The 26,002-nt window shown below is 59.1% G+C and overlaps 1 protein-coding gene across 1 annotated transcript in view; it reads left to right on the top strand.

The window, feature by feature from the left end:
• Positions 1–26,002, top strand: part of TNS3 (tensin 3) — a 105,186-nt gene that overhangs the window by 6,481 nt on the left and 72,703 nt on the right. The window contains exons 2-3 of the mRNA XM_053661408.1: positions 18,150–18,261; positions 23,500–23,537. The gene's annotated coding sequence lies outside the window, so the exon portion shown is untranslated. The remainder of the gene's footprint in view (positions 1–18,149; positions 18,262–23,499; positions 23,538–26,002) is intronic.

The following is a 26,002-nucleotide window of genomic DNA, read 5'->3' as shown; positions in this document are numbered from 1 at the left end:
CCTGGCTGCTTCCAGGGCCCCTCAGAGACCTCTGGCCGTGCCCCCCGTGAGGCGGGGACTCAACTAGATTATGGGGATGAAACCTTCGGGCAAGAAGTGTGGCAACAACAGAAGGCACTTCTGTGGGTTTACGCCTCCCCACCCCTGTTTAAATCAGAATCATCCGTCCTGGCCGCTGGGGCTCAATGTATTGAACACCAGCCAGCAAACCAAAGGGTCGAGCATTTGATTCCCAGTCAGGGCACACACCTGGGTTGCAGGCCAGGTCCCCAGTAGGGGGCGCGCAAGAGGCAACCACACATTGATGTTTCTTCCCCCTCTTTGTCTCTCCCTCCCTCTCTCTAAAAAATAAATAATAAATAAGTGAAATCTTTAAAAATATGAGTACATCAGCATCATCCAGCGTGTAGGTCACGTGTGAGAGACAGTTTTTACAGCTTTTACAGCTTTCTGTTTTCTGCCAGAAACACACGTACAACTGAACGAAGGACGGCCGAACGTGTACCAGAGTCCCTTGTGTCACATGAACACACGTCCCCAACATGGGCCTCTGGGGCAGGCTGGGGGCTAGAGCTGGCCCAGGGTGGGTGGGGCCCCGAGCACCGCGTCCCCAGGCCACCCTGCCTGCCCCCCACTCGGGGAGCCTGTCCTGCCTCTTCTGACAGGGTTGGGGTCGGGCCGGGCGCAGGGCGCCCCATCTGTCCTCACCCACATCTGAGCTCTTCCAAGGACGAGGACCAAGGCTGCGCCGGCCTGCTTGTGATAAGCGCTTTGGAAGGAGCTGCACGACCTTGGGCGAGACACCCCTCGGAGCCTCCCTCCCTCCCCCCAGGGCAGGAGACTGGCACGTGGCCAGGGGCAGCCTGCTGGAAGCTGCTCTTTCCCGGAAGAGAGCGAGGTGCCAGCCACGTCCTCAGGGTGTCCAGACGCCCCCCTGGCCACCTCGGCTTGTTGCTGGCGTCTTGTGTCAGAGGAGGGCCCCGGTGCGCACCTGACTGACGTGGGGACCTGGCCCGCGGCTCGTTCTTGGGAAAGAGCCACGTGTCATGTTGTCACATTATTGAAGTCGGTGGCAAGTGGCTGCTGAGAGAGCAGGAGCCCTGGCGAGAGCTGCCACGCTTTCCTCTTCTCAAGGCAGAAGAGCGTCCCTTGGACAGAGAGTTGCCGGGAGTGGGGACGGGGGCCTTGGAACCCACGCTGTGCCAGGGCCTGGGGCCCTTCCTTTGTCTCCTGCCCAGATCCAGGTCCGGCCTGGACACAGGCCCACTAGCGCTGTGTGGCCGCCTGTCTCACATGTAAATGAGGGTTTGTTCCTGTGAAGTGCTGGTGTCCAGCAGATGCGTCACCGTGGTCCCTTGCTGCCCGGGTGGTGCTCACAAGTTCTTTCTCTGGGGCCGGGCACACACGTACGAACCGGCCAAGTCCGGGAGCTGTTTCCATTCGCTGTGTGATACGCCCGGGGCCTTGGGCTTGCTGTTCCCAGGCATGCGGCTTTGCCGGAGGCCACGGGCCCGGCTGGGCACTGTCCCTCTCCCCTGCTGTCCCTGTCCTTGCCCAAGGACAGCAGCTCCTCCTGGCCTTGCTGTGAACCCATGGTGTCTGCTGTGGCCTTGGGGACGGCCGGGTGGGACAGGCCCACTGTCACCTGCCTCAGCTTCCATAGAACCCTGCTCCAGTCGAGCTCTGAGCCTGGGGTGCAGGGGACAGTGCATCGGTTCACAAACCTCAGGCTTCTTGCTGAGGACAAAGGTGCCACGTGAGGCGGGGGCAGGGATGGGCAGCGGGCAGGTTGCATGAATCATTGATGCATCCTCAGAGGTTGAGACCCGCTCCTTTGTTTCCCCCTCTGTGTGCGCACTTGTGGCTTTTGTGCAGCTAGCAGGTGGGACAGCCGCCTGTGTCCGGGTCGGCCCCCGCAGGCTCTGTGGACAGGGCACTCGCCTGGCCCGGTAGCTCGCCATCATCCTGGCCAATCCGAGCCTATACCGTCTGTGTGGTGGGGCTGCCATCACGGGCTTAGTCGTCCTGCAGGGCAGTCAGGACACTGTCATGAGCAAGGGACGGCCCCCCGACTGGAACTCTGTGCGCGCCTGAGGCCGGCCCAGCCTTCTGGGGTCTCACGGCAGCATCTCTCATCACGACCATGTCCCAGCTGTCCCCAAAGTAGAGGGAATAGGATCCCCAAGATCGGGGGCCAGCGTGGGGTTGCCCTGCACACCTGGGGTGGCACTTTCTGGAGGTCACACTCTGTGCTCACACAACCTCTGGGTCTAACCTGGAAGCCGGCCAGCCAGCCACGCCCACTTGCTGCATTGTATTCAAATCTCCCCAATTTCCAGCAGTGAGTCAGAGTCAGAATCTGAGCAAACCAGGCCCCAACCTGAGGCCCTAGGTTGGGGGCGGGGAGTGGGGGGCCTGTCCCAGGTCCAGGCTGCGGGGACTGTCAGGGTGGGGATCAGCTGTCAGAGCCCAAGGGAAGTGATGTCAAAGTGGGTCGGGGTCATGCCCTTGACCTTGATGGAGGCCTGAGAAGGGGAGAGCAGGCAGGCTGTTTTTCTTGGCTGGCAGGGCACCTGTGTGTCCTCCAGGTTCTTGCCTCTGGTCTCTGTGCACGGGGCGTGACCCTGGGACCAGGATGTTCCTGGAGATCAACAGTGGCCTTTGTCCTGATACGCCTCAGTGGTCCCCAGGGAACATCAGCCCCAGTATTAAAGTCAGAGAGTGAGCCCCACCTCTGCAGGTTAACTCAAGGATACTCTCAATTCAGGCCTTGACGTGTGAGGGAGGTCACAAAGGGAAGCTGTTCGTTTCCTCCGCCTCCTCCGCCTTCCCCGGCTCCCACGGGGTGTTTGGGCTCTGGGAGGCATCTGGCCAGTGATCCCACTTCGGGGTCCATGGGCGCTGAAGGACGAAGGCAGGACGGGAGTGAGGCCAACACCTCCACTGGAACCCCGCCCTGTCCCTGCCCTTTCCCTGCGCCCCGGACGCCTGCTGAGTGTTCGGGAGAGACTCAGTCCAGCCGCTCGGCTAGGACACAGAAAACGGGAGCCAGCGAGGGCATGCGGGTGCGAACCCCACTTCCTGGCATCAAACCCTGCACTTCGCTCCCCCAGGGCTGCCCAGAGGAGCCCTGGCAGCCTCCGGGGGACATCTCAGGGTGGCCATGTGGGACCCTCTGGGGAGCGTTGAGTCATTTGAAAGCAGGAGAGCAACCAGAGATTCAGGAGCGTCGCCCTTGCCTTTGGCTAAGAAAAGAGGGGAGAACAGTGAGCGGAGGAAGCATCCCTGGCAGGGATTACCTGGGGTGGCCCTGCCGCTTTGATCCAGCGCCCTGGGCTTGCTGTGGCTCGCCACCCAGTACCATATCGTGAGTGCCGGGAGCCCACATGGGCTCCGAGGCTGCCAGCCTGCTCGCTCTTGCCTGCAGGAAGCCTGTGCCTCAGCGGCCCGTGGGGAGGGGACAAGACAGGGTCTGGCCAGGCCTCAGTGACAGGCAGGGGAGTGGTCCAGAGACTCTGAACAGGAGAGGGGCAGCAGGGAGGAGTCCTGTAGCCTGGTTCACTCCTCCTTCGCTCAGTCTCCAGAAACCACGCATCCCTCCAGTTGATGGCTCTCTCTGGAAAATTCCATGTATCTGCCTTCGAGCTGTGGACAATTTCTTAGTCCTCGAGTGCGTACTTCATGGCTCTCGGGGTGGAGGAGTCCGTGTTGGAGGGCTGCCCACCCCTTCATGGTGCCCCTACCTCCCTGCACCGGGAGTCACGGTGAAGGTTCAAAGGGGGAGGTCTCCCGATGTTTCCAAACACTCCACAGTGTCCTCTGTGGGATCGTAGTTATTATTTTTAGAGAGTCAGGGAGGGCGAACGAGAGGGAGAGGAACACCGATGTGGGAGAGAAACATCTGGTACGCACCCCACTGGGGACTGAACCCTCACCCCAGGCCTGTGCCCTGGCCAGGCATTGAACCTGCGACTTTCGCTTTTCAGGACAACGCCCAGCCCACCGAGCCACACTGGGCAGGGCAGAAGTGCCCTGTTTAGCTGACAGAGCAATCAGTCAGTACTTACAAAAATGAATGATGATGAAAGAAATTCCAGAGTATTCTACAAGTTGCCACTGCTGTTTTTTAAAAAAGAAGAGTTCAGTTATTTACAGATGTGCAGTCAGGGGGCCTTGTTTCATAAAGGAGGGAACTGGGGTCTGGGTGGGTCTGAACACCCCCCCACCTGCCTGCCTCCCCCTCCTGTCAGTGCACATGTGTGCACACGCATTTCCACACACCACGCCCACCTGTATGCACATGCACGTGTGTGCACACACATGTATAAGCACATGCACATATGTACAACATGGTGCCCACAGGTTCGCGCATGTATGCACGTGTTGCTGGTTCCGAGATGGGGTGGAGAGCAGGGGCTTTGTTGTCTGCCACTATTGTCTGTGTCCCGGGGCAAAGCACTAGTCCATCGCACTGCGTCCGTTGGTGCCAAGTTCCAGGCCACTTCCTGGCTTGGTGGGAGGAACGTGGTCACACCCTCTGGTCCTTCGATGGGTCAAGTCCCTACTGCCCCACGCGAGTCTGTCTTGCAGCCACAATCACTTCAGGGGGAAATGCATGGGAAAAATGAAGGGGTGGGGTCAGAAAATCGGATGGGATGGGGCGTCTGCAAACGCAGAAGCACCCCGCCGCTTTCTTGGTGCCGCCGATGTCCCCTTTTAGGGTCTCCAGGCACAGCTGCCCCGCCGTGAGGATGGGAGGGCTTGCTGCCTGCCTTCCTCACAAAGAAACATTGTTGAGTCTCTTTTAATAACTGCAACATAGTTTGTGTTTTCCCCTTAACATGCCAAAGCAGACATCATTCTTTGTTGCTACACCGTCTGGGCAATGTGAGGATTAACGGTTACATAACGTCCCATTCACGGGTCTGCTCCACTGGCGCTTTCGGGTTTGTGGGATGCGTCCCTGAGCCCCTCCCTTCGCCTTTCACCAGCGCCGTGCTTTCCCCTGGTTGGTGGACTTTGTCCCTCCCGCTGTTCACGAGGGTGTGGCCAACCCTCCTGCCCTTGCCTGTCTTGGGACCCCTCCTTCCTGAGACAGTGGAGCAAGCTGGGCCCTCCATGCCTAGGCTTGCATTGCTTGGTGGAGAGCTCCCCAGTCATTAGCTGTCCCTCCCCGGGCGTCTCTTGCCACAGTTTTGGTCACTGACTGGCCAAAGGCTCTTCGCTGCCCCTGCAGAGTTGCCCGAGCCCAGATCCCCCACCCGGGAGGCCTCACTCAGGCCACCCCCATTGTTCCTTTGCTCTAACCTTCCCTCCACTTTCATTTCATTTCTCTCCCTGCCACAGACCACGCATCCTTCCCGGGGCCACCGGACGGTCCCCTCCCACAGGGGGGGGACCCCTGCTGTCTCTCCACTGGGCACAACCTGCAGTGACTGGTCCCCAGCCCTGGCTCAGTGCTCTCTCCCCTGCTGTCCCCACCGCAGTCCTGGCTGTGAAACCTCAGACCGCCCTGCCTGCCACCTCGCCTGCCTCTAGCGCAATCTTGTGGCTTTGTTTTCTTTGGGAGCAAGTCACAGATCTCCTGTCCTGTCTGTGTCCTGGCTCGTTCTCCCAGGAAAACGAGGGTTCTCTGAGGACAGGGACTTTGTCTTGTTGGCTGTGACCTTAGGGGGTAACTCTGACCTTTGCCTTGCTGACCTTTTACTCAGCAGGTACACAGTGTGGGCCTGGCCTGCTGATGGAACAGTAGGTAGACCCTGTGACCTGTGCTGGTGGTGGCCGAGAGGGACCCTGGGAGCAGGGGTGCCCAGTACTCGCCCCTCCCCCACTGTGATTTCGGCGAAAGCAGGCCAGCCTGTCTCCCCGGTGCTCCCTGAGGCTGGTGATCTGGGGACTCTGCCCCCAGCAGCCCATTTCCTCCCGCCAGACCGGCCCATTCCCACATCTCCCAGGGCGGTGAAGGGGTCAGCCTCCAGCTTCCCGCTGCCACCACGATGGTGGGAACCCTGGACCCCTCTGCCAGCCTCCTGCCTTGGGCTCGCAAGCTTGGAGCCAATTTCCGCTGGCCCAGCCCTTCCCTCCTCGTTGGCAAGGCACCTCCCCCTTCGGACCGGTCCTCTGAGGGCTGAGGCTGAGTGGACGGGCTGAGGGAGGGCCTCGCACCACTGCCCCCAGCAGCTAATCAGGAACCAAAGGGCAGCCCGATACCAGGCCCGAGCCCAAGGGCCCGGCCTGGGCGTGACCGCAGGGAGTGGCCTCCGGTGCCTGGGCGTCTGTCTGTGCTGGTTCCCAGCCCTCCTTCCCCAAGCCATGTGTGTCCTGCTGGACCTGCGGGATGTAGTTTCGAAGTTGTATTTTGTTTCTGTGCTCTGCGGCATTAACTCCAATGACCTCATTAAAGCGCCTCGGGGCCGCTTCTGTGAACAAGCAAGCGCCCCTGACCAGTGAGAGCCCGGCCCACCCTTCCTCTCCATCCGGGCACAGCTGCGGCTCCTTCGCAGTCCCAATTCGTGAGCGCAGCAGCCATGACGACGCTGCAAACAGGAAACTTCCACCCTTAGGAGTTTCTTTACGTATCTTGTCTATAAATGTGAGAAAGGGTCAGTCGGTTTTCAAATCTGGTAACTTCACAATGCAAATAAATTTCTAAGTGTTTTGACTCAGATAAAATATTTGTTTCACAATAAAACAATTTTTATTTTTTTAAAACTATCCATTGTAAAAGGTTTCAGACATCGGGGTTGTGCCCACTGGCGAATGAAACCGTGGACCCACAGAAGTGACAATGAACGGAACATCTTTGCTTTTTTTGAAGTGTCAGGAATAAGGAGTTAGAACTCGCTCCCTGAGGGGAACACCCAGCTGCCGCAGCGTCTGCTCGGTTCTGTTCCGTGTCCAGAACGGGGCTCCGCCTCCCTCCGCAGGGACCCTGTGGTGGGAGTGTCTGTGACGTCACTGGACAGCCCCCTGTGTGTGTGATCTGCAGGAATCTCACCATTACTCCCTGGGGGTGGGAGGTGGTGCTGACCTGTCAACCCCGTGAGAGGGGACCTGCAGATGCTCAGTGGGTGGCAGAAGGGCCCTGGCACCCTGGGTACCACCTCCTGGGGGTGACGCTCCAGGCCATGTCTGTCTCTGCGTGTCATGCCCAGTGCTTCTTGAGCCAGCTTCTGGCCACAGGCCCACGGGGAGGCTGGGGAGAGGTTCTGGGCTCAGGATGAGAGTGGTTGGAGCCAGGCGGGACCCCGAGGGTCGCACTGGGTTCTCCAGGGCCAAGTCTCGCCCGAGTCCCAGAGCTGGTGTAGCCTTAACGTGTCTGCTCCAAGCTGGGAACAGTGGGACCTTCTGCACCTGGGAGCAGCTGGGGGCAAGGACAGGCTGGGGTTAATCGGAGGTTCCGGAGACAAGGCTGGGTGACTTGGGGCACTTGGCCAGCCTCCCTGGCCCCCATTTGTTCCCCTGTCACCGTCTAAGCCAGGCCCTGGCAGAGCTGGGGCAGATGTGGAGCTCTGGACCAGGGGCCTCCAGCACAAGGCCAGTGGGGGGTATGGGTCCCTGTGTCCTCACTGTGCCCTTGCTGTGCTCTCACCACTTCCCAGGGGCCCGGGACCCGCTCTGCCATGGCCCTGGAGCCCCCACTGGTCTGTGAAAAGCAGGAAAGTGAAGTTGTGGAGGATGCCCTGCCCGCCACGAGCCTTGCCCTGCCGGCTGGTTCTCCTCTGAGTTCAGCATGAAGTCGTTCAACTGGGAGTCTGTGGGGACGGGTTTGAAAGGCCACAGAGCAGCAGCCGCCCGTGGACGCTCCGCAGGGTCCCCGGTGCTGAGAGCAGCAGAATCCGTCCCACGTGGTGGATTCCTTGCAGTCTTGTGGAGGAACTAACCGGTTCCGGTTTTGTATGTGCATGAATGTGTGCGTGTGCGTGTGTGTGCATGGAGCAAGCAGTGATGCAGAGCCCTGGAACAGCTGTGACCCCTACGGCCCAAGACTGAGTAGGGGCTCAGCACTGAGGGTAACTAGGGTGGGGCAGGGCGGGGCTGACTCGTGCAGCCCCCTCGGGCCGGGACTGTAAGGGGCTGCGGGCGAGCGGGCCCTGGTGGTCAGCTCTGCCACCTCAGGCCAGCCTCTGAGGGTGACATGGAAGTGGCAGGGGGCGGCTTGCTTTCTCCTCATGGACAGGGAGGCCTTGGTGGGCACCCGCATGCTGACTGTGGGGAGGCAGCCCTGGGTGTGCCGGCCCCTGCTTCCTTTGGACGGTGGGCTGGTGGGAGACAAGGAGACCTAGGAGGCAAGTGGGGCGGGTCCCTGGCTGGGCAGGAGGGGACGTCACCGAATGGGGGTGCTTTTTCTTTTCACCTTTTTTTTGCCATGCTCTGTGAGTCCTTGAATGAAACAGTTGCTGTTTTGGATCAGGAAATGGGGGAAAGCACTTATTGGAAACTGACTTCGCAGAGAAAGCCTTTTCCTGTAGTTTAAAGGCGAGGGAAGGAAAAGAAGACAGAGAGAGATGGGAAATGAGAACAAATGCTGCATCCTGAGCAAAAACTGGGGTGCCGGGCCTGTCCAAAGCCACCACCGTGTCCCTCCTGCGAACCCACATGACGTGGGTGGGGCTGCAGGCCCCCAGGAGTTGCCTGGAGTCCTGTGGCCAAGGACCAGGCCATTTCAGTTAAATTGTCTGGACCGAGTGACCTCCCTGGAGGCCACGGGACTCCTGCATGATTCCCAGGTGTGCTGGGCACCTGCATGACCTTTGTGAGAAGCAGAGGGACGTGAGGGACAAGAGGAAGCTGCACTGGGGGCGTGGCCTTCTGTCCCGCGCCCTCCAGGAGGGGTCCCTCTGCACCAGGTGTCCCCCAAGGGGCTGGCAGCTCCTTTAGTGTTAACACGGCCTGTGTGACGGACCCTTGTCCCAGAGGACGTCCTGGGTCGGGATGTGCTTATGCTCCCCTGAGGGCCCCGGCAGCTCCCCTGCTCGCCGGCCTTCCCGGCCCCTGGGGCCTCGGTTTCCCCTGGGGTTCGGTGTTCGGGGCAGGAATCACCGGCCCGTGGCCCGTGCTCCCAGCCGTGGTGCAGAGCTGGAGCCCGTGGGTGGCACGGAGGGTGAGAGAGGCTGCGCCCCAGGTCCGGGCCTGAACAAGGCCAGGGGCACGAGCAGCGTGCCTGCGTCCCCAACATGAACAGGGCCGGAGGAGGGGCCGGTGCTGATGGGGCAGGAACCCCTTCAGCTGAGGGGTCTTTCCTGTTTTCTGAAGCCAAGTGTTTCTAATGGCGGCTCTTGGAGACTTCCTGGCACTCCCAGCCACAGAGCCATGGTGCGTGCCACCGGCCTGCAGGGGCTGGGCTGTGCGGACGGGAGGCGTTCACCCTCAGCACGTGGTGGCTTCCCCACAGACACCAGGCTCGGATGGACAGAGTGCAGGGGCTGTGGGAGGTTAGCGCCCAGGCCCCACGTGGGAGTCTGGCAGCGCCTGCTCACAGCAGGGGTCAGGCTATGCCCTTGGTGAGAGCACGGGCCGCAGAGTTGTGCTGCCACTGAACGTGCGTCCCGCCCAAGGCCAAGGTCCGTCTGGCCCCAGGCGACGGCGGTCTGGGCAGCCTTCTCTGCTGCAGACGTTGCAGACGTACTCTTTCTCCTGGAGTAAATGAGGGAGGTGACTTGAGACTATGCAGAGCTCCTCCAGCGCAGCAGTGACAAATGGCAGATGTGGCTGCCTGAGTTCCCAGGATGCCTGGGAGCTGAGCCCCCCAGTTCCCTTGAGCCTTCTCCTAAGCCCTCCCTGTCCCTCTAGGTGGGGGCACCGGGAGCCCTGCTCCCCCTCAGGCCCTCTCTGGGCCGCTTACTTCCTCCCAGTGGGACTCCTGGGCTCCTGGATGCTGGCTTTATTCACCGGTTTGTAATCCAGTGTCCTCTTTGTCATTGGCCCTTGTATGGGTGTCAGAGCCCGGGGTTCCCAGCCCCAGACCCGTGACACAGCCCGAGGCCCGACACCAGAGCTTGTCCTCAGTCTGGGCCCCAGCGCCCCTGAAGTCTGTCCCCTGCTGGGAGAGCCTCACTTTAGTGCTGGGAACCAGGAGCCAGAGGCAGAGATGGGGCCAGAGAGAAGCACAGAGGGCTTGCCCTTGGGACCGCAGGCTGCGTGGGCAGCCCATCGCAGGGGCGGGCCAGGAAGGCAGGCTGCTTGCGCCTGAAGGAGCCGGCTTCATAGCTGCCCAGGTTCCTCCAGAGGCCCTGAGACTGAGCAGCCCCCAAACCCTCAGGGGTGACTGGAGGCAGGTTGCGAGACCAGTGTCCGGCAGTGTGGGACGAGAGCAGAGCATTTGTTGCCCCCACTCTGTCTCGTGTGTGGGAACCCCAGGCAAAGGTCAGGACTTGTAGATGGGGGGGCCTGAGGCAGATGACCACGCTCCAGGGCCAGGCCCAGGGTGAGGTCGGTGGGGAGGGGGCAGCCTCAACCTCAGTGCAGGCCGGGCTGGCAGCCTGCAGGGCACAGCACGGAGTGGAAGGAGCCCGAGGGGTGAGCAGAGCTGGGGTGGTGGGTGCTGGAAGAAGGTGGGGACGGGGAAGGGGCTAGCAAGGCGAGGTCAGGCAGGGTTCCCCGTTTTGCATTTGGGGAAACTCACTTGCAGGCTGCGGTGGGCTGGGCTCTGTCCCGGAGACCACGTCCCAATAGCTAATTCCCCCCAGCTGGTGTGACACTCTGTCTGGTGTCCCCCTCTGGGAGGCGTGTCCCATGCATATCACCTATGATTAGTAACAGTGCGGGCTCTTCTGGGTGTTGCACCTTCTAAATAAGCGGAGGTAACCAGGGGTCTCCTGTCTGGCAGGCCTGGCCTGGGCCGCACCCCGTCCAGGGTCACACAGCCTTCAGCACATTGGGGCCACCTGCTGTCTGCGGGACCCAGCTGACTCCTGGAAGGGGGGTTGCACCAGGCCCCTTCACTGGCCTGTCTGCACTGCTGTGTGCCCAGTCTGCGTGCAACACTGGGGGGTCAGACTTGAGTGCCACTCAGATGTGCCTGGGGACCCCCAAGGCCTGGGGGTGGGGCTGTGTCTGCAGAGACAGGGCCCGGAGACATCTGCGGGGACTGCGGTCTGAACACGCTATGGAGGAAGTGAGGCCGATGGACACACCCAGCAGACGGACGGACAGACAGATGCAGAAGCAGGAGACCTGAAGGGACCCGTGTCTATGGGGCGGCAAGGACTTGGGCCCCAGCGCGGTGAGCCCCCCTCACAGCTCTGCAGTTCCCTGGTGGAAACGGAGAGACTGGTGTTCCGCACCAGACCCTGAGAGGTTAATGCCGCCTGGGCCCACGGCTGGAACCGCACATGTGTTAACCATAAAGGCCTGTCTAGCCCACCCAGACTGCGCCGCAAGGCTAAGACCTGGGGAGTTGCAAGCAGAGTGTCAGATTTGAGGTCTGGGTGGACCCTCGCCAGCCCGACTGGAGGGGGTGTTGCAGGAGGCAGGTCGGGCCACGAGGGCCACTGCGCACCACAGAAGCCAAGAAGTGGCCTCAGCTGACAGGTCCCCCGTCAGGGCAGCTTTCCTTCCTCCCCTCCGGCCAGGGGGTCAGAGCTGCTCCCAGTGGGAAACTCAGCTGCATTCCTCTCTGTGGCACCGGTGACGACAGCCCATGACAGCTGCGTGCCGTGGGGTCCGACAGGCAGTGGACGGACTTGAGCTCTCTGTGCACCCAGCCCGCCCCCTCTGGCTGTCCTCCTGGCAGAGTGACCCTTCCACTTTCCAGGGGTCTGGCTTCTCCACGTGACGCCCTGCCCCCACCACTCTGGTCCCCTTCACCTCCCAGACTCCAGGCTTTAAACTTCCCCTAAAATTGCCTACCCGGACAGGAAAACGGGACTGGCAACAGGATGTGATTTTTGGGAAGCTGGATGCCACTGGGGATCCACTGGGGATGGTGAAGATGGGGAGGGGGCCGGGCGTCCCCACCCCCCTAATTCCTCGTGTTGAGCTTGCTGGAGGCCTCTGGTCCTCACTCCTCCCAGTGAGGCACCTCCCTGTCTCCTAAGGTGGAGGGGCAAGTCGGGAGGGAGAGCCTTCCCGCCTGAGGGTTTTCCTTCTTTTGGTGCTGGTCACCTCCCATGCCTGGGGTGCCTGGGCACAATCGAGATTTAAAATCCCCAGGCCGAAGGGCCCATGGGTGTGGACCCATGGGTCGGAGGGCACTCAGCCTGCAATCCACTCCGGCTGCACCCTGGCCCCGGGCACAGGAAACCCGGTCGGAGCAGGGTCGCCCCCACCCTGCCTGGGGGCGTTCCTGCACCACCCTCCCTGGGTTTGGCTGAGAAGCCTTACGCTCCTCTCTGGAGCTGCGGTCCTGGGTGGGGGAGGGGGGGCTAATTCGTGTCAGATGGAGGTTCGCCCGGGGACCGTGCGCTCGCTCGCTGGCTGCCTGGCTTTTGTTCCCTGCATCTGACTCCTGAGTGTGGAGTGGAAGTGGAGGTTTCAGACGCCTCCTTTCAGGCCTACAGGCGTCGAACTTTTCCTGGGACTCCCAGACGCAGCGGCACAGGAGGCACCCCTGCGGGGCACCACCGCCAGAGGGTCACCCCCCCACCCCGCCTTCCCTTGCCTGGCCCGGCTGGACTCTTTGCCGGCGCCGGGAGTGGCCATGAGGCTGCGCGCCCTAACCGGGGGGCCTCCTGGAGGATGCGCGCGCGGGATGCGGGCCCGCCGGCAGCGGCGCCAAGTGAGTGAGCGTGGGGCTCTTGGAGCCGGGGATTGCGGGGGCGGGGGACGGTCTCCCAGTGCTCAGAGGAGCTCTTTCCAACTGCTGCGCGTGTCCTGGGTGCGCTCATAACCTTGTCTGTGCGCTTTTATGCAAGTCTGTGCGCGTGCCCACGCACCCTCTACACGCGCCGGTGTGTCATTTTATGTGCGCCGTGTGCCTGCGTGTGTGTGTGCATGTAGGAGGGGGGAGAGAGAGAAGGGGGGCCTGCCTTGGGGGCGCTGGGCGCCCTGGTGAGCCGCATGGAGTGGGAGACAGTAACGGCTTAAGTCGGTAACCCAGTGGCCTCTTGAACACACTTTCCTGGACTGCAGGTCCGGAGAGGAATAGGGCTCGGGCCCCTCTGCAGACGCCCCGCTGCAGCCGGTTTCTGCAGAGGAAAGGCCCTGAGCCCCTTGCAGACCCTGTGGTGTGCGGGCTTGCTGCGGGAGGGCAGGCTCCCAGGGCGCATTCCATCTCCTGGCCCCTGGGACAAACCCCCTCCCCCCATACACACCCTCCCCAGGCTTCACTTAGACCGGGCGGAGGTGGGAGGGCTCCCCACCAGGTTCGGCAGCCCTTCCTCTGAGTGTAGTACTCAGGCTCCTCTCAGGTCCGTTTCCCCAGAAACTTCTGTGAGGTTCTGAGACACGAGGGGCGGCAGCGCGTCAGTGGCTCTTCCTGGCTGCGTTCTGCGTTTCAGGCTAACAGCCAGGTACTGCCGCTGGGGACGAAGTGTGTCCCCTTGGTCTGAGACCTGTGTTTGCCAGAGGTGAACGTGTCCACAGGCAGGACCATCCCACAGGTTTGGGGTCCGCTCTGCCCTCGTGGGATGTTTTCGGGGCGTTGAACTGCAGAGGCAAGCAGGTCTGTGGCCTGCGCGGTGTCTGCCTCCCTGGAATGCTCCTGCCGTTCATTCTTCCAGGTACCAGAGCACACGACTGATCCCCCTTCCCAAGAGGGGACATTGCTGGGGTTGTGTGACACAGCCTTTGCCGGGTGACTGGCTGGCGGGGAGAAGGCCGCACCGGGTCTGTGCCGCCGCGTGTCTGCACAGCAGCGGGGTCCTGTTCTGCACTCACATCGAGCACTTCCTCGCTCACATTGGCAGAGATTTCTCTTTAAAAAAACAAACTCGCAGTTGAGACCAGCACACCCCCCGGGGAGTCCTCGTGGACCCAGCAGACTAGCTCTCTCCCTCCCGACTGTCTGCTCCAAACAATTAAATGCCATTTGGATTCCTGAACGGAGCCTGCCAAGGGCTTCGCTAAGGCAGCCGCCCCTCCCCCTTGCTTATGGGCGCCACCTCTGCGGGAGAAATGAAAGCAGATCTCAGGTGAGAACAAAGGCAGCCTAATCCGGGCTCCGCTCTTCTCCCTGCAGAGGTGCTTTGTGCAGAAGCCAGGAGCAGACGCTACTAAACTGTCCTGTCCTCGGTGACCCCCGGGCATCCAGCCCCGAAGCGGTCTGGCCCCCACAGCAGCCCTCCGCTTCCTCCGCGCCTCCCAGCTGGGGCCCACCGGCAGGGGGAACACAGCCCCTTTCTCCCCGGGTGGAAGAGAAGTGTTTGTGAGGAACAAAAGGTCACAGTGTCCTGCCTTGGCCCACAGACTGTGGCCGATTCATTCGGTCAACAAATATTAATTGAGACCCCCAGCTCCCTGTCCACAGGCGCCGGGCAGAGCCTCGGAGGACAGAGGGACAAGGGCCCGGTGTCCTGGGCCTGGGAGGTGGCAGTGCAGACTGGAGAGGGGGCCTGTACCCCAGTGACTGGGTCTGATGGGCACGTGTGCCCGCCCAGGGGGTCAGGACAGAGGGCTGCATCTGTCAGATGCCTGAGAGCCCCTCCTGAGTGCGGTGACGACACGGGGGGCCCGGGCCCGAGCCCACACCCCTGGTCCCTAGGCTTTGTGGCCTTGGTCCCACATGTGACCACCCCACTGCGGGGGAGGGGGCAGTGAGGACCAGGGTTACAGCCCAGTAGGGCCCTGCGGGTGCCGGCACATTCCCGACGGCAGCAACGCCTCCCTCTGGGGCAGCACCGGATGCCCACGGCCCAGCGCACACCACGTCTCACCCCTGGAAAGACCAGACACGTGCCACACACACGGGTAAAGATGCCTGCGGCGACAGTGCCACGCGTGTGTGTAGAATTGATCTTTACAACACAGCCTAGAGGCGGTGCTCAGTCCGGGTCAGTGGTGAGCTTTGAAAAAGTTCATTTCCGCCCCAGCACCCACCCCCACCGAGTCCACTTTGGTTCGGTTCGCCTGGGGTGCGCGTAAGTGGGGCTGTTTTAAAGCTTTGGCTCCGGGGATTCTCATAAGCTGTCAGCATCTGCAGCTGGGACCTATTTTGGCGTTTGGTCACAAACGGTAGCTCTGGGAGTCAGAAGGAGGAGAGGGTGTCCTCTGCGGCGTGCCCAGGGTCACAGCCGTGCTGCCAGTGGCCGAAGCTTCTCGTGGCTCGTGCTGGATGCCTCTCCTCGTTTGCCCAGAACAAGGTCCACAGAGACACCGGGAGATGCTGGTTCAGTGACCAGACACCGGAGGGCTCGGGAAGGCCCTGGGGGAGGGGCCAGTGGAGACCTGCAACGGAGGGGTGGGGCAGACAGGTGCAGCCAATGGGGGTGGACAGTGGCTGAAGCTTTAGTGTGTTAAGAATTTCTGACTTCACTTTTATTTGGGGGAGATGTTTTTGCTGGGTACATAATTCCAGATTGGCAGAATTTCTCTTAGTACTTCGTATCCATCTGCTGGCTTCTCACTGCTTTTTTCTTTTTAACCAAGCAACCTGCTATTTCGAGAAAGGTTTGTTCATGGATGTGATGTGTCTTTTTTTTCTCACGCTGCATAATGTTATGATTTTTTTCTTTGTCACTGGGTTTGAGCATTTTGATTATTATGTGCCTTGGTGTAGTTTTTGTTACATTTCTTGTACTTGGATTGGTTGAGTTTCTTGGATCTGTGGGATGATAGTTTGGAAAAGTTTCAGCCATTTTTTCTTAAGATGCTCCCACCCCCCACTTTTTCCAAAACTCGAATGACACATGTGTTAGGCTTCTTAAAGTTATCCCACTGACACCGTCTGTCTGTTCATCTCCATATTCCTTTACTGAGGTTGCCTCTTCTTTCTGTACCTTATTTTAGGAAGTTTGTGCTGTGATGTCTTAAAGGTTGCTAGTGTGTCCTCTGCAGTGTCCAGTCTGCCAGCAGTGCCACCCAGGGTGCCTTCACCCCCGATGTTTGCACATTTTCCATAGATGTTCGATTCAGATGTTTTTATGCCATCAAGGTCCCTATTTACCTTTTGAACGCACGGAATGCAGTTATAATAGCCCCTTTAATATCTTCTCTGCTAATTCTGGCAGCTTGGAGGTCATTGTCAACCCGTTGAGCCCCATCATGGGCTGTGTTTGCCCGCTGTTTCACGTGCCTGACAATTCTTTACTGGACACCAGGCACTGTGAGTTTTACCTTATTGCGCGTACTGCGTATTTTAAAAATTCCTACAGGTATTCTTGCTTTGTTCTAGAATGCAGCTGAGTCACTTGGAGGTGGTCTGACCCTTTGTCTGCTGATTTTAGGCTGGACAGGAGCGGTCCCCGGCCTGGACTTCGAGGTCCCCCACAGTTGGGGCAGGGTCCCTCCGTCTAGGCAGTACTCACTGCTCTAGCCCTCAGGTCCGGCTGCGGGGGACACTACTCCCCAACTCTGCAGGGCGCTGAGCTCGGTGCGTGTGCGCGCAGAAGCACATGCGTGTGCTTGTCAGTAGTGGGCAGAGTGCTTCAGAGGGACTTCTCGGAGATCTTGTGTCCTCAGTTCAGCGCACCATTGCCTGGAGCTCTGTCATCTGGTGAGTTCTCACTGTCCGGCTCGGCAGAACTCTTAGCTCCTCCTCGACCCAGGGGGGTGCTGGTTCCTGCTTCCCTCCCTGTGTCCTGGAGATGCTCTTGCCACAGGAATCTGGGGCAGTCGTCACGCTCACCTCATTTTTTCTGCCTCCGAGGAACTGGATAGATTCGTTTGCCTGATCGTGAACATCCTATAAATAGCACCATTCATGCTGCTCTCATGTCTGGCTTCTGTCACTCAGCGTAATACTGCTTTCAATGTTCGCCTGTGACATTGCGTGTATCAGTGTTTGTGCATGTTTGCACATATGTGTTGGAGCAGTGTCCATACCATGGACGTACCATGCATGCACATACCATGGGTGGTTTGCCCAAGCTTCTCCGCTCAGACGTGTGGGTTATTTTCTGCGAGGAGCACTTCCGCGTCAGGTGGCTGTGGCCATTCTTGCACAAGTCTTTTGGGGACATTTGCATGTATTTTTTTCTCTGGTGTCTGGAGGAGTGGAATTGTTGAGTCATGGGTTGGGGTAGATTTAAAACTATTTGTAAGAAATTGTTGAACAGTTTTCCAAAGTAGTTGTACTATTTGTTCACATTCTTTTTTATATTTATATTTATATTTATATATTTTTAAAATAACCAAAAAAATTCTCTTTACCTTCCCTCCCCTGCCCCCCCAGCTGCCATCCTGCTCTCCATCTACGAGTCTATCCCCATTCTCCTTGTGGGTTCAGTTTGTCCATTAGATTCTTGCTAACAGTTCCCCTTCTGAGGAAATTTCAGTTATTCTGGTGGTGAGTGATGGCCTCAGAGAACTCATGTGGATGCCAATCACTGATGGAGCACACTGTCCCGTATCAGGAAATGGGTACCGTGGTTGGCATTCGGAGCCCAAAGCAAATCGAATTTGTCCAAGATCATCACACAGCTGTGAGCCTTGAGTCCACAAACACGATTTCAGTGGGTGATGAGAGACTCATTTTCTCCGAGTGACAGTGCATGTGACGATTTGGTGTTACCCGGGGCGGGAGGAGGAAGCTCGTATCTGACCGTGCTGGCCTCAGGATTGCCTCCCCTTTTCCAAAGTGCCCGTCTGCTCCGAGCAGCTGGGGGTGGGGAGGTCGGTGGCTTAGCTGCTTCTGCACAGAACTGTGCTGTTTGTTCATTATTTTTTCCAGGAGAAAAAGTGTTAAGACTCTGGGAGCCCACAGGGGTTACTTTGTCATGGGAGTGGGTGGTTGTAAGCCTCTAGTCTGGAAGGTAAAACATGATCCCATGAGCGATGTTGATTCGGGTGCAGCTCCTGACACGTTTACATGGAATCTGCAAGCTGGGCGAGTGTGCACTTTCGCCTGGGATTCCAGCGTCGGGGACTGCTGGCAGGGCATTGAGGCCCCTTGGGGCCCTCGAGTTGGCGACTCCTTGTTCCCTCTTTGCCTGGGGCAGCTCTAGTTCCAGGCCTTCACAGTTCTGCTAGATTTATTGTCCCCTGACAGGGAGCAGGAAAAGCAAACGAGCAGGGCCTTGAGGAGCTGACCATTTCTTCCTTTGCTTTTTCAGCCAGAAGAATCAGCAGTGAGTCTGCACAGTTTTAAAAGCAAGGTCTTCAAAAAAGCCAAAGTCTGTGGGGTCTGCAAACAAATCATCGACAGCCAAGGGGTTTCCTGCCGAGGTGAGTCTGCGTTTTATTCTCTTGCTGATTCAGCCAAAGCAGGGCAAGCAACAAACACAAAACAAAAATGAAAACCTTTTGGGGTTTTCCGAAAGTTAAAGCCTGGAATTCCCCTTCTTAGCCTGCTCGCCCCCCACCCTCCGTGGGCCAGGACTGTGTTTGCACAGACAGGGGCTCAGGAGGGAATCACCCCAAAAGCGTGGAGCAACCCGCGGGGGCAGGGTGGGGCGGCGGGGCTTGTCCTCTGGTCGAGCTGTGGTCTCAGGAGCTTCCATGACTCATTTTCACCTTCCAGTCTCTTACCAAAGTTTACAGATGAAATGTTTCTACCCTTCAGTGTCGGGGTTCAGTGAGTTATAGCCCCTTCAGCCTTTGCCAGCCTCTTTCCTGTCACTGAACAGCCACCAGCTTTGCTAGACACCAGGTGTCCATGGGACTTACCGGTTTTTTATGCACATTGACGTGTCTGAGACGGACAGCTGAGAATGATGTCGTGTTCCCCCAAACCCCGGAATCGGGGCTGTGGGGCAAGGGTCTGTGTCACAGAGCACAGGAGTGTTGGGGATGGGGCCCTTGAGGACTCTTGGAGCTGTTTTGTGGCATCTGGTTGATGGGTTTGGAATTTCCCACCTAGGACATTTGCGGGGTCTGGCCAGTGGACTTTCATTGTGTTGGGACGGCCTCCCAAAGCCAGGTGAACCCCTGGCGGACGTGCCAGTGGCTGCTTTGGGGTCAGGTGGCTGTCGAGTGTGGTTCATTGACTGGCGCTGTCAGACTTCTGCGGGGTGAGAATGCCACCCTGGGGCCCCTCAGGGCCTCTGTCCGAGGTGAAGGGCCACTTCCCTCCCCCAGCTGCTGCCTCCTGGGGACCTGCGAGAAGTCCCCTTCCTACTTGAACTCCCAGGTGTCTCTCTGTTGGAATTGATGCTCCTTGGGGCCTTCACCTGCTTCTTGGAGGATGTGGGACTCTCCTACTTTTTCCTGGGGGCTTTCCCTCCCCAGGAATTGTCACCCTGTGCCCAGAGAGGTCACCTGTGGGCCTCTCAAACCAGCCAGGTCCCGGCCTCTGCCAGCAAGTGCTCTCAGCAGAAATCAGCCATGAGCTTCAGAGAAGCCTCTGCCCGGCCACAACGATGGACCTGGGTCCTGGCAGGGACAGCACGCCCCTGTCCTCCTGGCTGCAGGGTTCACAGCAGAATGCAGCCTTCCTTGGGGACATAGGAGCTGGGGGGGTGAATGCAGAAGGTTGTGTACCTGCTAGTGTGCACTTGTGCAGGGGCAAGTGTGAGGCAAGAGCCTCTGCTGGACATGCACACCACCCTGGGGCTGGCAGCTGGCACACGGAGGCCACTTGTGGAGAGCCAAGCCAGCACTCTCAGACCCGGCCAGCACTCGGAGGGGGGCCTGGTGCATCCGCAGCAGAACCAGGATGAGCCAGCTCCCAGTCTCTCTCTGCTTCCCGTGCTGCCTCTGGCCGTGCAACCGTCACAGCCAGACGTAGGGCGTCATGCAAGGCGGGCATTGCGATGCCACCCCGTGGCCTGGCTCCCCCTGCAGGAGGTGGGAATGTGCCCCTGTGGGAGCTCTCCGTCTGGGGGACATCCCACCCCTGGGGCCGTCACAGGCTACCACCCGCCGAGGGACGTAGATGGAGGCCGAGGTGGACCGGCAGGCAACTCAGCGCCCCCTCCAACCCCAGGACGTGGTGGTCTTTAAGGCTCACAGGCCATGAGGGGAACCAGGCAGCGACTGTGCCATCAGACAGTCTGCCTCTGCCAAGGGCGCCAGGTCCCCTCATGTCGGTATAGCCAGGTCCTGAGGACACAGGCGGGGTGAGGCAGACTTGTGAGTGTCGTGGGTGGAGCAGCGATGACGCCCAGGGCCCGTGTCTTGCTTGGTAAATATGTGCAGAGCTTTGAATAAAGCTCCGACCGGCCCGTGTGGATGGGGCCTGGATTCCCGAGGCTCCGGAGACGTGCGGAGAATAGTAGTTCCAGGGCAACGTGGAAAAATGTCAGCCGAGGGAGCCTGGGGTGGGGGGCGGGGAAGCAAGTCCTGAGAGGAGGAGCCAGGGCCTTCCCCACAGCTCCACCCTCTCCCTCCCCTGACACCGCTGAGCTCTTCATTAGGAAAAAAATGTAAATATTCTTATTGAGGATATTTTTTCTTCTTTTTTTTGGTGGGGGAGAGAAACATCAATCAGTTGTCTTCTCCCACACGTCCCAACTGGGGATTGGACCTGCAGTCAGGGCACATGCCCCGACTGGGAGTTGAACCCACAACCTTTCAGTCCACAGACCGATACTCAAACCTGAGCCCCACTGGCCAGGGCTCAGCTCTCCATTTTTGCAAGAAGGTGGGTGAAAGTTGCCTCTCCCTTTATCCCAGTTTTCACCCCTCCTGTCATTACGGAGGTCGAGCATCCAGAAAGATACAGAAAATACGTCTCAAGTGTTTATTCAGCGAACTAGCCTTTCAGATCCTTGCTCACTTAAAATATCAGTTTTCCTTTTTGATTTCGAAGAACTCATTTTATTAGAAATGTTAAGTTTTCGATCTGCTACCTTAGGCAGAACCGGTGCCAGTTTTGGGGGGCATCCGACCTACAGAAACCTCAGCTCCTCCTCGAGGCACTTTGCTCACCACAAACACGCCGGCAGGTGCTGGTCTGTCTGCGCTGGGGAAGTGCGTGCTGCCGTGGAAGTTCAGGGCGAGGCTTGCTCGGACCTGCTGACCGTCGCACTGAGTTTCCGTGTCGTTTCTCTCTCAGGGGAGCCTTCCCCTCTGCAGACTGAACTGTTCTGATGCTCATTCCTGTGTTTCCCATTCTGGGCCAGTTTCAGCCCTGATTCCTTGGGAATTCTTGTTATTTCTGTGATTCTTCCTGGGTGCGCCGGTTTTCTGCCTTCCTGTGCGGCCCATCCTCTCGTAGGTGCATTGTGACGTGTCCCCAGTGCCTAGGGCTCTCGTGTGGCCAGCCTCTCGCACGTGTCTGCTTTCACAGAGTCTGTTCTGTATCATGCAGGCTTTTGTATCTTTTTCCCCTTACCTGTTATAATCTCCACCACACATTAGCTTTTGGATCAGGTGATTTTTCCGAGCTGCCCAATATTTTCTTTGTAGCTACATAACTTTTCTACAGCTTGGGTAACTTCCAGTTTTCACAGCAGACGGGAATCGGTGATGCCGCTTGTTCGAGTAGCCATCCCATGAGTGAGGAAGGGAGCGGCACTTCGCGTGTACTTTTGGCATTTCTGTGATGTGTGACCTGGCAGCAGGGCTGCCTCCTGCAGTTGGCCTCTGCGTTCAGTCTGCTCCAGTATTGTGTGAGCAGGCCCTATGGAGAGACGGGGCAGCTGGGGCACCTGCAGGGAGAGAAATTCGGTATTCGGACTCGTGCAGGTGGTTATGGGGGCTGAGATGCCCCACTATCTGCAGGCAGCAAGCTGGAGACCAGAGAGGCCCCAAGTAGTTCCAGCCCAAGTCCCAACACAGGAGCAGACCTGTGTTCCAGCCTGGACACGGGCAGGCAGGGAAGAGAGCCCTCGCTTCCCGCACCCTGTGCGACATCCAGGCCCAGACTGGGTCGGGCAAAGCCTGCTGCCATCCGGGAGGGCAGGAGACAACCTGCTCCCTCTGTCCCACCTGTAAATGTTGCTCTGCGTGTGGTGGCGGAGGTGACTTGGTTGTGGTATTTCACAACGTACCTTTGCATCAAACCACCATGCCACACACCTTAAGTGCATAGTGTTGCTTGTCGATCCTGTGTCAGCTGGAAGGAGCACCGACCAGTGAGAGCTGGTGCCGGCTCTGGGGAGAGTGGAGGCAGAGTCACCGAGGACATCTTGTCCTTCTGGGCCTGTGTGGTTTGGGGACTCGGTTTTGTGGGGAGTGATGGTGCATTTTGACCTCCCCTCTCCCTGGGGGCCGTGCTGTGCAGAATGACGGTCGGGGCGGTGGCCCCTTCCTGTGCCCGGAGAGGCAGGGTCGGCCACTTACATCTGCATCACCACCCTGATCTTGCCTAGACTGTCTCATCACATTTGCCTCAGAAGGTACAGAGTCTGGCACCCCACAGACCTCAGAGGCACCGAAAGTTCAGAAAGGAGGTCCCTGAAGAGAACACCCTCCCTGAGGTGTGGGCATGGAGGGCCGCTGGCCCCTTACACAGAAACCTGTGCGAGGCCAGAATTTCCGCTCCCATCACCTGGGGAGGGGTGGGGAGGGCAGGGCGGTGAAAGGCTTGGGCCCCAGCAGCTGACCAGATTTGGGGCGTGCATTCTGACCTGTGAGGCCCTGTCCCCCTGACCCCCGCACACTTCCCATCATTTCAAAGCAGATGTCTTGGGTGGTTCCCCTGTGGCATTGCAATAACCCTGGGGCCAGAACAGACCCAGATTGGTCGCTGGCCCCACCCAGGGCAGCCCAGCTGTAGACGGCCGGGAACCCCCTGCTCACATGCCTCCACGCCCGGGCTCCTATCCTTCCCTGGGGCTCACCTGGGGAGTGGAGGGGGGCCTGTGTGGGCCCATGTGGAGCCTGCGCCTCCTCCCCCCATGTGTCCTGCCATCTCTGCCTGGAAACACTGGGGGCTGCAGCCGGGCCTGCTCTGTGTGTCCCCCTCACGGGGGTGGGGATGTCAGTGTCAGCACAGCTGCAGCCTCTGGGGGGCTGGGCCTGTGAAATCACATCAGTTCCGCCCAGAAATCTGCATTGTCAGGCCTCTAGACTGACCCCTGCCGCTCTGGGCTCGCCCGGCGGGCCTGGGAAGGACCCCGTAGGAACTTAGCCAGGGATCCAGGCCGACAGTTGGTCCTTAGCTGTCCCCTGGAAGCCGCAGGAGGGTGTGACTTCTGGACCGAGGGGTGATCGGACTTCAGGCCTCATTCTTTGGGGCGTTTTCAAGCCTCCCTTCTTCCTTCTGGGAGAAGCTGTGAGTTCCAGGCAAACATCCGTGCATCTTGCTGCTCGGGGTTCCTGCCTCTGTGCTTCAGGGCTCTGGTCTGGCCACCTGCACCCCCAGGACTGTCCCCACCCGCCCACCCAGTCACTGCCGCCCCCACAGTGGCGGTGGGCCCTTGCATGCTCATCCCTGCACGCCATGCGCTCCAGCGCTGCCTCGGTGGCAGCAGGAGCCTCCCCCTACCTGGGCTTCCCAAGTGTTGATGGGCATGGGAATCAGAGCAGGTCTTGCCGCCCCAGCCACCGAGCACACACACTCTCTCCCTTCTCTTCCAGCCTGCAAGCACTCCTGCCACAGGCGATGTGAAGCCAAGGTAAGCGGCTGCTCCGCCAGCCCTCCTCCCTTCGCTGCACACACCACCTGCCTGGGACGGGCCCCTCAGGACTGCGGCCCCTGGAGGGAACTCCAGAAAGGGCTGCTCGGGGCTCTCTGAGCGGGTGTGTGCATCTCATCTCCAGAGCGAGCTAGAGAGGTGGGGAGTTCGTGTTCTGAGTCGCAGAAGAAAATATTCGAGAGTCTGGTTTCTGGTGGGACCAGCCGCTTTGATCCTGGCCACATCATGGCCCGTTCTCTGTAACTCACCGTCCCTTTTGTGGTGATGCCAACAGTCTGCCTTTCAGGGCACAAGGGACAGGGTCCTAGGTCGACCCCTGGCCCCAAAGAGTTGGCTGGCTTCTTTCTGGGTAGTGGGTCATAGGTGGGTTGGGGCTCTCAGGCTGTCATGGAGGTTGGGGGCCTCGAATTGGGGTCATTGTCTTGCTTTTGTGCGTTCCCTGGAGGGTTAAATTGCTGGTGGGCGACCTGAAACCCCGGAGGCCTGGCGTGCTTGGGTAGGTTTAGGTTTGGGTCTGATTCATAGGGAAATGAGGCGTCCCGGGGATGACGTATGGGATGCTGCCCACACCCCCAGGTGCAGCCCCAGTCTTCCGCACAATCGCCATGTTCGCACATTGTCCAGACGCAATGTCCCACCACCTTTCTGGGGCCCCATCCGCTGTCCCTCAGGCTCCCCTGTGCTGGGGGCCCAGGGAGGTGGGGTCGGAGTGTTGCGAGTTTGCTGCTGCTGTGGGCCTCGTGGGCTTGCTGTTCTGGAGAATTCCCGCTGGTCCTCAGCTGAACAGGGGAACCTGTGCAGGAGGCAGCTCCGTGGCACCGTGAGCTGGCTTCATGGGGCACCCTGCACGTGAGGGCCTGAGGGCCTGATTTCCTCCACCACACACGTGCAGATACATGCAAGCACACACACACTCACACAGATATGTAACACAGATGTTTGATATACACACATGCACCCACAAATGGGTGCCTGCAGGAACATGTGCAGTTCACTCTTGTGCATGCGCACACACTCAAAGATGTGCACACATGCACGAATACACAATGTACACAGGTGCACACACAGATGGGTGCCAGCAGGCACAAACATGCTATTCACACTCACTCACAGACATGCCCAAATACAGTGCACACACGTATTTGTGTCACATGCTCACACACACAATGTTAGAACTACAAGCAAGTCTAGTGCTGTATTTTTTTCAGGAAAGATTAAATGACTTTTGTTTTAAACTTTTCACCACAGAGAACTGGGGACACATGCAGAGCAGAGCAAACAGTGCGAACCCCCGCCGTCCTGTCACCCAGCCGCCCACCCGCAGCCCCTCCTGTCCTCTTCCAAACCCCCGTCCCTGGCAACCTCTCCCGAGATGCCCTGGGGTCTGTGATTTCAGCTGTTTCAGGCACCAGTGTCTGTGGCGGGGTTTGGGGCATTTCTGCTGTCACTCGCGGTCTCACTTCTGGCCTCCCTGTGGGGAAGGCTGGCCCGCTCTGCAGGGGGTTCCTGCGCGCATGCGCGCGCGCACACGCACTCGGGGGGCGGGGCTGCCCTTTGGCCAGCCTGGTCCAGGTCGGCTATGCCCTCAAGGAAATCTTCTGGTGCTCTGCACTGGCACCTGAGTCCTGGGCGGAGCAGAGTTTCCCGTGAGCTGTGGGGCGTGGTGTAGATGCCCGGTGGGGAGGCTTTGGCTTTCAGAGAGGGCTTTCCCACTTTCTTGTTGCTATTTAGATGAGCCCGGGCTCTGAGGGTCTCAGCCTGTGACTCATCACCACAAGGAGTGGGGGCCGCAAGGGGGCTACCCCAGTGGGGCTGCCTTCCCGTGTCACTCCTGCATTTGCATGGGAGTGTACATGCGAGTGCCCATGTGAGTGTGCGTGTGTGCCCCACGTTTGTGTGTGCACCACAGCATGTGTCATGTGTGAGCGTGTGTGGTGTTGCATGTTTATAGGAGTGTGCTGCATTAGTGTGCAGGTGTGCATCCCAGTGCCCCTAGGCATGTGTCTATGTGGGTATGCATTTTGTGTCTGTATTGTGCACACATGGGTGTAATGTGTGTACAAGTTTGCATATGGGCGTGCGCTGTGTGTGGATGTGTAAGTGTGCATGGCACTGCGTGTTTGTGAGTGTGCACTGTATTAGTGTGCAGGTGTGCGTGCCAGTGCATGGGTGGGTTTATATTGTGTGCCTATGTGGATGTGGGTGTGTGTGACACTGCATGTGTGTGCCAGGTGTGTGTGGGTGTGTGTGTGGGCATGCACACCTGTGACGGCACTGCGGGCCCAGCCACCCTGACCCCAGGCTACAGGCCTGACTGCGCAGCTGTTGGCTCCGTTCCTCAACCGTGTCCCAGCCAGCCACTGAAGGGATTGAGTTCTTGGGTTCAAAGACTGTTTCGGAGGTCCGAGCTATCACTGATAATGGCGTTCCTGGCTGCAGAAGTT

Source organism: Artibeus jamaicensis, unplaced genomic scaffold (genome assembly GCF_021234435.1).
Source record: "Artibeus jamaicensis isolate MK-2021 breed Jamaican fruit bat unplaced genomic scaffold, CSHL_Jam_final contig_1016, whole genome shotgun sequence".
NCBI classification, from domain to species: Eukaryota; Metazoa; Chordata; class Mammalia; order Chiroptera; family Phyllostomidae; genus Artibeus; species Artibeus jamaicensis.
Note: the sequence above shows the minus strand (reverse complement) of the source record. Positions and strands in the feature narration are given on the sequence as shown.